An 11,152-nucleotide genomic window follows, 5' to 3' on the forward strand; every position below is an offset into this window, starting at 1 on the left:
CCTCAGGAGACAGATGAGGTGGTCTAGTACTCCCATCTCTTTGAGAATTTTCTAGTTTGCTGTGATCCACACAGTTAAAAGCTTTAGTGTAGTTAATGAAGCAGAAGTAGATGGTTTTTTCTGGAATTCCTTTGCTTTCTCTATCATCCAGCAATGCTGGCAATTTAATCTCTGGTTCCTCTGACTCCTCTAAACCCAGATTGAACCTACGGAGTTTCTTGTTTCACATACTGCTGAAACTTAACTTAAAGGACTTTCAGCATAACTAGCCAGCATGTGAAATGAACAGAATTGCACCATAGTTTGAATATTCTTTGGCATTGCTCTTCTTTGGGATTGGAATGAAAACTGACCTTTTCCAGTCCTGTGGCCACTGTTGAATTTTCCAAATTTGCTGACATATCGAGTGCAGCATTTTAACAGCATCATCTTTCAGGATTTTAAATACCTCAGCTTGAATTCAATTTGCATAGTTTAGATAATATATCATTAATTTTTCAAATATAATTTCAAAATATTATATAATTATTAAATTATAGTTATAAATGCCATTACTTTTCAAAAATGATGTAATTATATTTTGATTGGCATATAAACTTATTTGAATAGTGTCATATTTCATACTTCCACAAATGTGTCTTTATTGTTGCCAGGCAAGAGAACAGGAACAACTAACATGTGATTTATTATGTGAACCTCACACACAGATATTTATAAAAGGAGATGGAATTTGGAGTCAGAAGAGTTGATTTTGAATCATATATTTCAGACTGATATATCTATGCTTTGGTAAGTAAATTGACCTTTGTAATACTCATTTTTTTCATTTCTTTATTTGCACAGAGCAATGACACATCTTACAAGGTTATAGTGAGGATAAAATATGATGTATAAAATAGTACCTTGTAAATTATATATTTCCATTGTTCTTACTTAAGCATTGCACATATTAAATTTTTAGCTGAAGTTTAGTTTCTTGCATCCGACAACCAACCCCAGCCAATGACAAATTTTAAAATATAGCCCTTTAAAATCAGCTCTTCTTTAAGGGACAAAAATATACATCTCTCCTGGTGCCCACAAATAGGTCAGATATTGGACAACTCATTAATTTCAAACTGCATCTATCCCTTCAGACAAATAAATAATCTAGAATTGTTTCTAAAACTATAATGTAAACTCTATTATGTTAAATATTGATAGTCTCTCATGTTAAGTCATCATCGCTTATTCCTGTTAAAATTGGACCTTACAATTCAAAGGTAAATTAATTAGGTATCAAATCATGGCCACACTGGTATTTTTAGTGCCAGAGATTTAAAATTACCATAAAATGACATATGTCCTGATTCAATGTTCTTCTTACTTTGTAAGTGTCTACTAATTCAAGGTAATTTTAGGAAAGTTTTTAATTTATGATAATATGAATATTTGAAGAAGCAACACTTTATTTTTTTTCAGTGTTAGTTGTTGTTATTATAGGCCAAACAAGGGGGAGGTAGAGATGGAGGGAAGACAAGGAGGTATCCAGTGACTTTATGTAAATATAAGAAAATTCTACCATCCCTCCCTCTCTGTGTCTGTCTCCTCATTTTCTGAGTGCAGATAATACTAGATGACATATAAAAATTGAAAACAGTTGAGCGGAAGATCAGAAAGCAGAATGGCAGAATTAAATTACCAGAGGGGCCTTTAGTGGACTTCCACTAACCTTCAGAATAAATCCCAGGTACTAAGGTCCAGGAAACTATGTGACTCAAGTTTCCTCCTCAGCTAATCCCTCCTGACTCACATACTCACATAGGTTTTCACAGCTGGTGCTCAAGAGGCACTTAATAGTGTACCTCATGTATGACAAAAACCACCACAATATTGTAAAGTAATTAGCCTCCAATTAAAATTACAAAAAAAAAAAAAGGGGGGCACCTTAACACTGGTCTTCAAATGAACTTCATCAGAAGGGTGCAAACTTCTAATTACATATGAGCAAGTGCCAGGGATGTGATGTACAGAATAGTGAATATAAATTAATAGTGTGTACTATACACTTGAAAGTTGCTTAGAAATCTTGAACGTTCTACACACACAAACAAACAAACATAGATGCTAATTGTGCAAGGTAAAGAATTTGTTAATTGACCTTATTCTGGTTAACAGTTTGCAATATATATATGTATCAAATTATCACATTGTATACCAACCTTGTACAATATTACATGTCAAATATATCTCAATAAAGCTGGCAAAAAAAAAAAAAATGGGGGAGGTGGCAGTTACCAAGATGATAAAATCAGACTCATCAGGACTGGGGCTTGGATATTCCCATTTGAAAACTGTTCACATGATTCTTATGTTCTTTATATTCAAGAATTCTTTTTTTTTCTTTTCTTTTCTTTTTCTTCAGTAGAGGAAAGTAACTAATGTGAGCTAACTCTCCACATTAATCTCAGTCTGGTTTACTTCTGTGGCTCAGTGTCCCTTTTCTTGCCACTAATTAGCATTTGTTTTGAAATAGGTAAACTAATTGTAAATCAGCTTCAGCTCATTTAGCAGTATAATTTGTTTTCTACTTTTTTTTTAATTTAAAGTTGATATATAGTAGATAATATTATATTATTATTTTCAACTGTGCAACATAGTACAGCTGAAAATTTTATAGATTCAAAATTTTAATTTTAATTTAATTAAAATTTAATTTTAATTCAAAATTTTACAGGTTCAAAATTTTATAAATTATAGTCCATTTAAAGTTATTATCAAAGATTGGCTATATTCCTGTGCTGTGCAATGTATATTTTTTTTTCTCCTAGGAAACTTGCTATTTTGAACTAACTTTAGATTTATAAGGAAGTTGCAAAAATAATTTTAAAAAGTTTCCTTATATCCCTCAACTGGCTTCCCCTAATTTTTATTTTTAACATTATTTTTTTCTCTTTTTGATTGTTTTTCTACTTTTACAATGTTGTGTTGGTTCTTACCACAGACCAACATGAATCAGTCATAATTATACATATATCCACCCCCTCTAGAGCTTTCCTCCTCTCCCCCACCCCCATCTCACCCCTCTAGGTCATTACAGAGCACCTGACTGGGCTCCCTGAGTTATACAGCAACATCTCACCAGCTATTCATTCTACACATGGTAGTGTATATATGTTGATGCTACTTTTTCCATTCATCCAACTGTCTCCCTCCCTCACTGTGTCTACAAGTCCCTCCCACACTGTGTCCTTTTTCTGTTGTGCTACTTTCTCCATCCCTCCTACTCTCTCCCTCCCAGACTGTGTCTCTGCATCTGTGTCTCCATTCTTTCCCTGCAAATGGGTTTATCAAGACCATTTTTCTAGATTCTATATATATGCCTTGATATACAATATTTATTTTTCTCTTTCTGACTTACTTCACTGTGTATAACAGGTTCTAGGTTTGTCTACCTCATTAGAATTGACTAACATTTATTCTTTTTTTATGGCGGAGTAACCTCCCATCTTATATATGCACAACATTTTCTTTATCCATTTATGTGTTGATGGACATCTAGGTCACTTCCATGTCCTGGCTGTTGTAAACAGTGCTGCAATGAAACTTGGAGTACATGTGTCTTTTAGAATTGTGGTTTTCTCAGGATATACGCTAAGTTGTGGGGTTGCTGGGTCATACGGTGGATTTATTCCTATTCCTGGTTAAGCAATCTCCATATTAGTTCTCCATAATGGCTATATCAATTTACATTCCCATCAACAATGTAGGAGGGTTCCCTTTTCTCCACATGTTCTCTGGCATTTATTGCATATAGATATTTTTTATGGTGGCCATTCTGACTAGTGTGAGGTGATATCTCATTGTAGTTTTGATTTTCATTGCTCTAACAATTAGTGCATTGCTCTAACAATTAGTTCAAAGTAGGAGGGGTGCCGGTGAAGAGATACCCCATGTCCAAGGAAAGAGAAACCCAAGTAAGAAGGTAGGTGTTGCAAGAGGGCATCAGAGGGCAGACACACTGAAATCAGACTCACAGAAAACTAGTCAATCTAATCACACTAGGACTACGGCCCTGTCTAAATCAATGAAACTAAGCCACGCCTGTGGGGCCACCCAAGATGGGCAGGTCATGGTGGAGAGGTCTGACAGAATGTGGTCCACTGGAGAAGGGAATGGCAAACCACTTCAGTATTCTTGCCTTGAGAACCCCATGAACAGTATGAAAAGGCAAAATGATAGAATACTGAAAGAGGAACTCCCCAGGTCAATAGGTGCCCAATATGGTACTGGAGATCAGTGGAGAAATAACTCCAGAAAGAATGAAGGGATGGAGACAAGGCAAAAACAATACCCAGTTGTGGATGTGACTGGTGATAGAAGCAAGGTCCAATGCTGTAAAGAGCAATATTGCATAGGGACTTGGAATGTCAGGTCCATGAATCAAGGCAAACTGGAAGTGGTCAACAAGAGATGGCAAGAGTGAACCTCGACATTCTAGGAATCAGCGAACTAAAATGGACTGGAATGGGTGAATTTAACTCAGATAACCATTATATCTACTACTGCGGGCAGGAATCCCTTAGAAGAAATGGAGTAGCCATCATGGTCAACAAAAGGGTCCAAAATGCAGTACTTGGATGCAATCTCAAAAACTACAGAATGATCTCTGTTCATTTCCAAGGCAAACCATTCAATATCACAGTAATCCAAATCTATGCCCCAACCAGTAATGCTGAAGAAGCTGAAGTTGAACAGTTCTATGAAGACCTACAAGACCTTTTAGAACTAACACTGGGAGTTGGTGATGGACAGGGCGGTCTGGCCTGCTGCGATTCATGGGGTCGCAACGAGTCGGGCACGACTGAGTGACTGAACTGAACTGAACAATTAGTGGTGTTGAGCATCTTTTCATGTGTTTATTGGCCATCTGATTGTTGTCTTTATGGAAATGTCTGTTTTGGTCTTCTGCCCATTATTTGGTTGGGCTTTTTGTTTTCCAGATATTGAGCTGCATGAGCTACTTGTATATTCTGGAGATTAATACTCTGTCAGTGGTTTCATTTTCTATTATTTTTTACCATTCTAGGGATCATCTTTTAATCTTGTTTATTGTTTCTTTTGATGTACAAAACATTTTAAGTTTAATTAAATCCCATTTGTTTATTTTTGCTTTTATTTCCATTGCTCTAGGAGGTGGATAAAAGAGGATCTTACTGTGATTTATGTCAAGGAATATACTGCCTATGTTTTCCTCTAAGAGATTTATAGTGTCTGGCCTTATATTTAAATATTTAATCCATTCTGAGTTTATTTTTTTGTATGGAGTTTGGAAGTATTCCAGTTTCATTCTTTTACTTGTGGCTGTAAAGTTTTCCCAGCACCATTTATTAAAGAGGCAGTCTTTTCTCTGTTGTATACTGTCATCTCCTTTGTCAAAGATAAGTCATCTCTTTATGCATGGGCTTTTCTTTGGGCTTTCAATCTTATTCCATTGGTCCATATTTCTGCTTTTGTGCTGGTACTATACTAGCTTGATGACTGTAGCTTTGTAGTATTGTCTGAAGACAGGAAAGTTGATACTTTCAGCTCTATTTTTCTTTCTCAGGATAGCTTTCGCTATTCGGGGTCTTTTGTGTTTCCATGCAAATTGTGAAAATTTTTGTTCTTGTTCTGTGAAAAATACCACTGGTGGTTTAACAGGGATTGCATTGAATTGGTAGCTTGCTTTGGGTAACAGAGTTGAATCTTCCTGTCCAGAACGTGGTGTATCTCTCCATCTGTTTGTGTCATCTTTGACTTCTTTCATCAGTATCTTATAGCTTTCTGCATACAGATCTTTAGTCTCTTTTAGGTAGAGTAATTCCTAGGTATTTTATTATTTATGCTGAAATGGTGAATGGAATTGTTTCCTTAATTTCCCTTTCTGATTTTTCATTGTTAGTGTATAGGAATGCAAGGGATTTCTGTGTATTAATTTTATATCCCGAAACATTAGTGCATTCATTGATGAGCTCTAGTAAATTTCTGGTGTAATCTTTAGCATTTTTCTATATGTAGTACAAAGAAGCATTATTTTAATGGGCTTTTAAATCTCCAGAAATATAAAAATCTAATACCAAGTTTTTTCTTTCACATATAGAAATAATAGTCTTAAAATGTTTCACCCAGAAACTAAGTTATAAAAGAACACATACATCACAATTCCTTATAATTTAAGAGTTACCTGCCACGCAATTAGGTGGAAAGTAAAATCATGTATCCAAACAAATCAATGGAAATACAACCAAGAAATGTTATTATCATGACTTGTTCTTGGAGATGAAGTTATTTGTGAACAGAGGTTCAACTCCTCTCTTTTCCCCATTATCCAAAGTAATGTTTGGAACAGTGTTTTGGTCCTTAATGAATATTAACTTAATAAAGAAAAAGGACTTCCTGGGTGTTGCTGTGGCAAAGAATTCACCTGCTAACCCAGGAGACACAGGGGCTACATGTTCAATCCCTGAGTTGGGAAGAACCCCTGGAGAAGGAAATGGCAACCCACTCGAGTATTCTTGCCTGGAAAATTCCATGGATAGAGGAGCCTGGCAGGCTACAGTCCATGGGCTTACAAGGTGTCAGACACAACTGAGTACACACACACATATAAAGAAAAAATAAATAACTTTGGACTTGTTCTTTCAAAGAAGTTTAAGCTGTGCTGGCTTTATAACTAAAATATGTTAATCAGGATACATTTTGAGAGGATAAAGCAGAGTGGAAGAATGTCATAAAGAGTACTAAAATTAATTTCACTTCTTTCAAATAGCTTAGTAAAGGTAAATAGGACATAGCTAAGAAGGCCAACCCATTTCTTTCTATCTGGCACTCTTTTATCTCTTTTCTCCCTTTCAGTAACTATTTCTTACTTAAGCAGTCTCCTCATTTCTGCAGACCCTTAGAAAGCCCATCAGAACTAAAGAGAAAGAAGTCTCTTAGAACAATAATGCTTATAACTACATTTGTAAGTCCAGTTGCTATCAGGGGGATTGATAACAAGTTCTAAGGACCACAGAAGGCTTGCCAGACTACTAGAACAGCTAAACTGATATTTTAAAAGTCTTATGAAGGAGCAAGGGTACTATAACATGGTCAATGATCTGTAGGCAAAACTGGTAATTCCGGTTTCAGGAGTTCTCAGTATGGGATACTTAGAAAAATCTCAGACTGCAGAGTCAGCTACATTTCTGACAGCAAAAGCACATGTCTAGAAGGGAAAACTCTTGGATCTTCATCACTTCTTTTTCTGGTAGAGAGATTTCAGTGCCTTTTTTCTTCTTTTATTTTTACAGGGCACTGGGATAGGAGTTGCTCCAGCTCAAAACAAGTAAAGCTTTGACTTAACAGACTCCCTTAATGATGTCAGTTATGGTAGGTAAGAAAAAATATTTCCTTCCCAGATTCTTTTTTCTACTTTAATCCACTTTTTGACTATATTTGATAGATATTTCTCAGTGAATTTCAAGTGCAACAGGAGAAAAGTTAAACAAAGATGTTTTATTCTGAAATTATGCAGGTCAATTAAGTGCCTGAAGATGTTAAAAATTAAGAAAAAGCAAGGTATGAATAGAAACATGTACCTACTCTTTGTTTGTAAGTTTGTTTTTCTTTGAGGGCAAAATGATGAGAAAGGCTAATGAAAGCATCATTTCTTTCATGATAAAGTTCTTAGGAAAGAAGAACAATAAAGATAATATAAATTTCATCCAATTGAACCTTTAAATATATATAATTTTACCATATGTTTCATTTATATAATCTTACATATTAAAGCATGGATTTTATTAAAGTATATGCACAGTACCCAAATTTTTAAAGAAAAACAGTCCTTCTCATTTCTCACTGTCTAATCTCACTCCTAAATGGTAACTAGTATTAATAATTTGAAGTGTTCTCTTTCTGATATTTAAAGTAAATGCAGTAAGTTAATTCATTTTGATAAGTACATTGATATGAGTTATTGAATCAATTCATATTTGAAAATGTTTGAGCTACACTATTTTTCCTGGAATAAACAATGCTGAAATTAAAACTTCAGAGTTTGAAGTGCCATAAGAGAATATCTTGCCTGATGCCCTATCTTTACACTAGTAAGATATTATCACAAGGAATGGAAAGCCCAAAAGTGCTAAGGAATTCTCTTAATAGATAGTGTTGTGGTTGGTGTCAGTCTGGTTAAGACACAGTGACACAGTCCAAATCCTACTAATGTAAATCTTTCTGAAAGCTAGAATACTTTTAAATGAAAATAATGCATGTGCAATTTTTAAACGTTTAAATAATACAGCTCCCCAACTCCCAAACTCAATTTACTTTTAATTTCACAGGTTATAAACTCCAGACAACTAGCAGCAATTCACAGGCATTCTGTTGAAATTAGAAAGTAAGAAAATCTTCTGTTTTAGATTCCAATTTCTCTATATTTCCTCCAAATTTTGCAAAGCATGTATTATAAATCCTGATTGTTAAAAAAAAATGTGAACCTAAATTATAGTTCATATTGTTTTCCCTAGAGTAACACTTTTGCTTAAGAAATAGTATTTTAGAAGAAACTTTGTCCTTATGTATAGCTAACTACAGTGGCCATTTTAATTCTGGTTATACGTTGTATTTCCAAAATTTTATGAGTATGTAGCTTGTGCTTTGATAATATTATGTGTCTTGTTATTTTTCTAGAATATTCCAATATTAAAATCACTGAAGGAACTAACAGTTTCTACTAGAAGACAACCATAACTGGAAAAAGAAAACTTAAACTCCCAATGGGTTTCCCTGGTGGCTCAGACATTAAAGAATCTGCCTGAAAGGTGGTAGACCCAGGTTCAATCTGGGTTGGGAAGATCCCCTGGAGAAGGGAATGGATATCTAGTATTCTTTCCTGGAGAATTCCATGGACAAAGGAACCTGGTGGGCTATAGTCCACGGGGTCTGTGGGGTCCATGGGGTTGCAAAGAGTCAGATAAGACTGAGAAATTAATACTCTTAACTTTCACTTCAAACCCCAATAAGAAACTGAAATTTCTCTGTCATAATTAAATATAATAATATAAAGTATAGAGATGTCAGGTATGTTTTAGCGCTATGGTATTTCACTTATGAAGTGGATGGAAATTATTTTGAGTTTTGTTTGTTTTTCTGTATGTTGTAGTTGCTGTTTTGAGTTTCCAATGCACATTACATAAGCTTATTTGAATTTGTTCAGACACTAAATTTGTGCTCACTAAAACGGAGTACAATAAATAAAGGTAATACATTAGTTTGAATAGTCTCAACCTAGTCTATAATGTGTCTTCACTGAATTTTTGCATGATTTACAACTTTCAGTAACTCTGGGGAGGAATATTATCAAAGTTCTCCCATAAAAATTTTCAGAAATTAAACAATTTGCATCAGTAGTCCCTGGTAGATAAGCTGAAACATGATTAAAGACTAGAATAATGGTGTGAAAACATGTAGGCTGAGATCCTCTAGCTCTTCGGATATCCTTCATTTGATACACAAAGAAAGATCCGTGATTGACTGTAAATAGGCTGTTAAGTTCTTTGGATAAAGAAGAGAACCAACTACTTAAAGAAAAACACTAACAACAAAACACAGAAGACAGCTAATAAAGGGAATTTCACAGCTAACTTCTTCTCCTCAGCATACCATCAAATGACCCCAACATATATAGTTTTGAAGATATTAAAATGTATATTCATCAAGAGTATAAAAATAATTGATTTTGGATCAAATGGTCATCTGATTCCTTTCTCCATGAATTTTAATGAAATAAGTGGAAATGTGCAAACTCTTAGATGACCAGGGCATTCTTCCTTACTTATTTCTCTTTTTCTTTTATTCTGCTCTTTGTATTTTCTGGAAAATTATTATTATTATTATTTTGGTCCATGATTCCAGAAAGATAAGATGGTCTTACAAGCTTATACTTTGCCTGGGAAGGCCTAGGTTCCAGGTTCTGGAATTGTCACTAGTTCAAACATTAGTCATTCATGATAGTCCAAGAATTTAGGAAGGACTGGTAGAGTTTGAATTCAAATTACTTAAGATTTCAAAGTGGCCCCTTTTCTAAACATTTATATGCATATGCTTCCCTGTGGAAGAACGAGGAATAGTAGATTACTAGCTGAGAACCAGAATCAAGGAATCAAGGTCCTGTAGTCTAAAACAAACAAACAAACAAACAAACTGAAGTTAAATAAAAATGTATAAGAAGAACTTAAATAAAAATTCTTTTCACCCAGTAAATAAAAAATGTTTAAAATATTAAGATAGATTTACATAAAAATCTGAAACATGACACTAAAAATAAAATATCCAAAAATATAACAGCAGGTCTGTGGAGAAATTCATATCAAAGTTTTGAGATATTTAAGTTTTAAAATATAATTTTTTAGATTAAAAGAGAACTATAAACAAAAAGAATGCCATAAACAATACCACTTTATAATTCTCTTATCAAAAAGAGATCATTTTAGTATAGTATCTGAATGGCATCACTGACTCAATGGACATGAGTTTGAGTGAACTCCGGGAGTTGGTGATGGACAGGGAGGCCCGGCGTGCTGCAATTCATGGGGTCGCAAAGAGTCGGCCACGACTGAGCGACTGAACTGAACAGCATTTTTTAATGTTTCAACTTCCAAATGTATTTTCTGTTTTCCCAGATACTGAAAAATATAAGTGAATATTATTGCAGGTCCTTTTATTGCTTCTGCTGGATGCTGGGCCAAGAATTACTTTTTAATTTCAAATTTTGAAAAAGAAAATAATAAATAAACTCCCCTAGTAGAAAATTTAAAAAATGATTTCATAATGATTTTGATACATCATTTTAGGGAATGTGTAGATGTACATAAATTAAAAAAATCAAGTTATGCTTTTCATTCAGAATTTTGGTCCTCTCACGTAACTGGGCCTTTTCTTACATTAAAACTCCTATTTCAATACAAAATTCCCAGCTATGTCAATAAGTGTGATTTTATAACTTGAAAAAAAAAAAAAAGGTGGAATCTATTAAGTTAGTACCCAAACTTTATGATTCTGTGCTGTTAATTTTTACCCAATTTTGCAGGTATTGATTATTTCTTTAGTGATTATAAAGAACCAAATATAGAGTGAATTAGTAATA

The 11,152-nt window shown here is 34.2% G+C and overlaps 1 long non-coding RNA gene across 1 annotated transcript; it reads left to right on the forward strand.

Annotated features, from left to right (window-relative positions):
• The first annotated feature begins 716 nt into the window (after positions 1-716).
• Positions 717-8,398, forward strand: LOC129651811 (uncharacterized). Its single transcript, XR_008714328.1, has 3 exons — positions 717-789; positions 7,314-7,396; positions 8,349-8,398. It is a non-coding gene; the product is annotated as an uncharacterized LOC129651811 (long non-coding RNA).
• The last annotated feature ends 2,754 nt before the right edge of the window (positions 8,399-11,152 follow it).

Source organism: Bubalus kerabau, chromosome 4 (genome assembly GCF_029407905.1).
Source record: "Bubalus kerabau isolate K-KA32 ecotype Philippines breed swamp buffalo chromosome 4, PCC_UOA_SB_1v2, whole genome shotgun sequence".
In the NCBI taxonomy this organism is placed as follows: domain Eukaryota; kingdom Metazoa; phylum Chordata; class Mammalia; order Artiodactyla; family Bovidae; genus Bubalus; species Bubalus kerabau.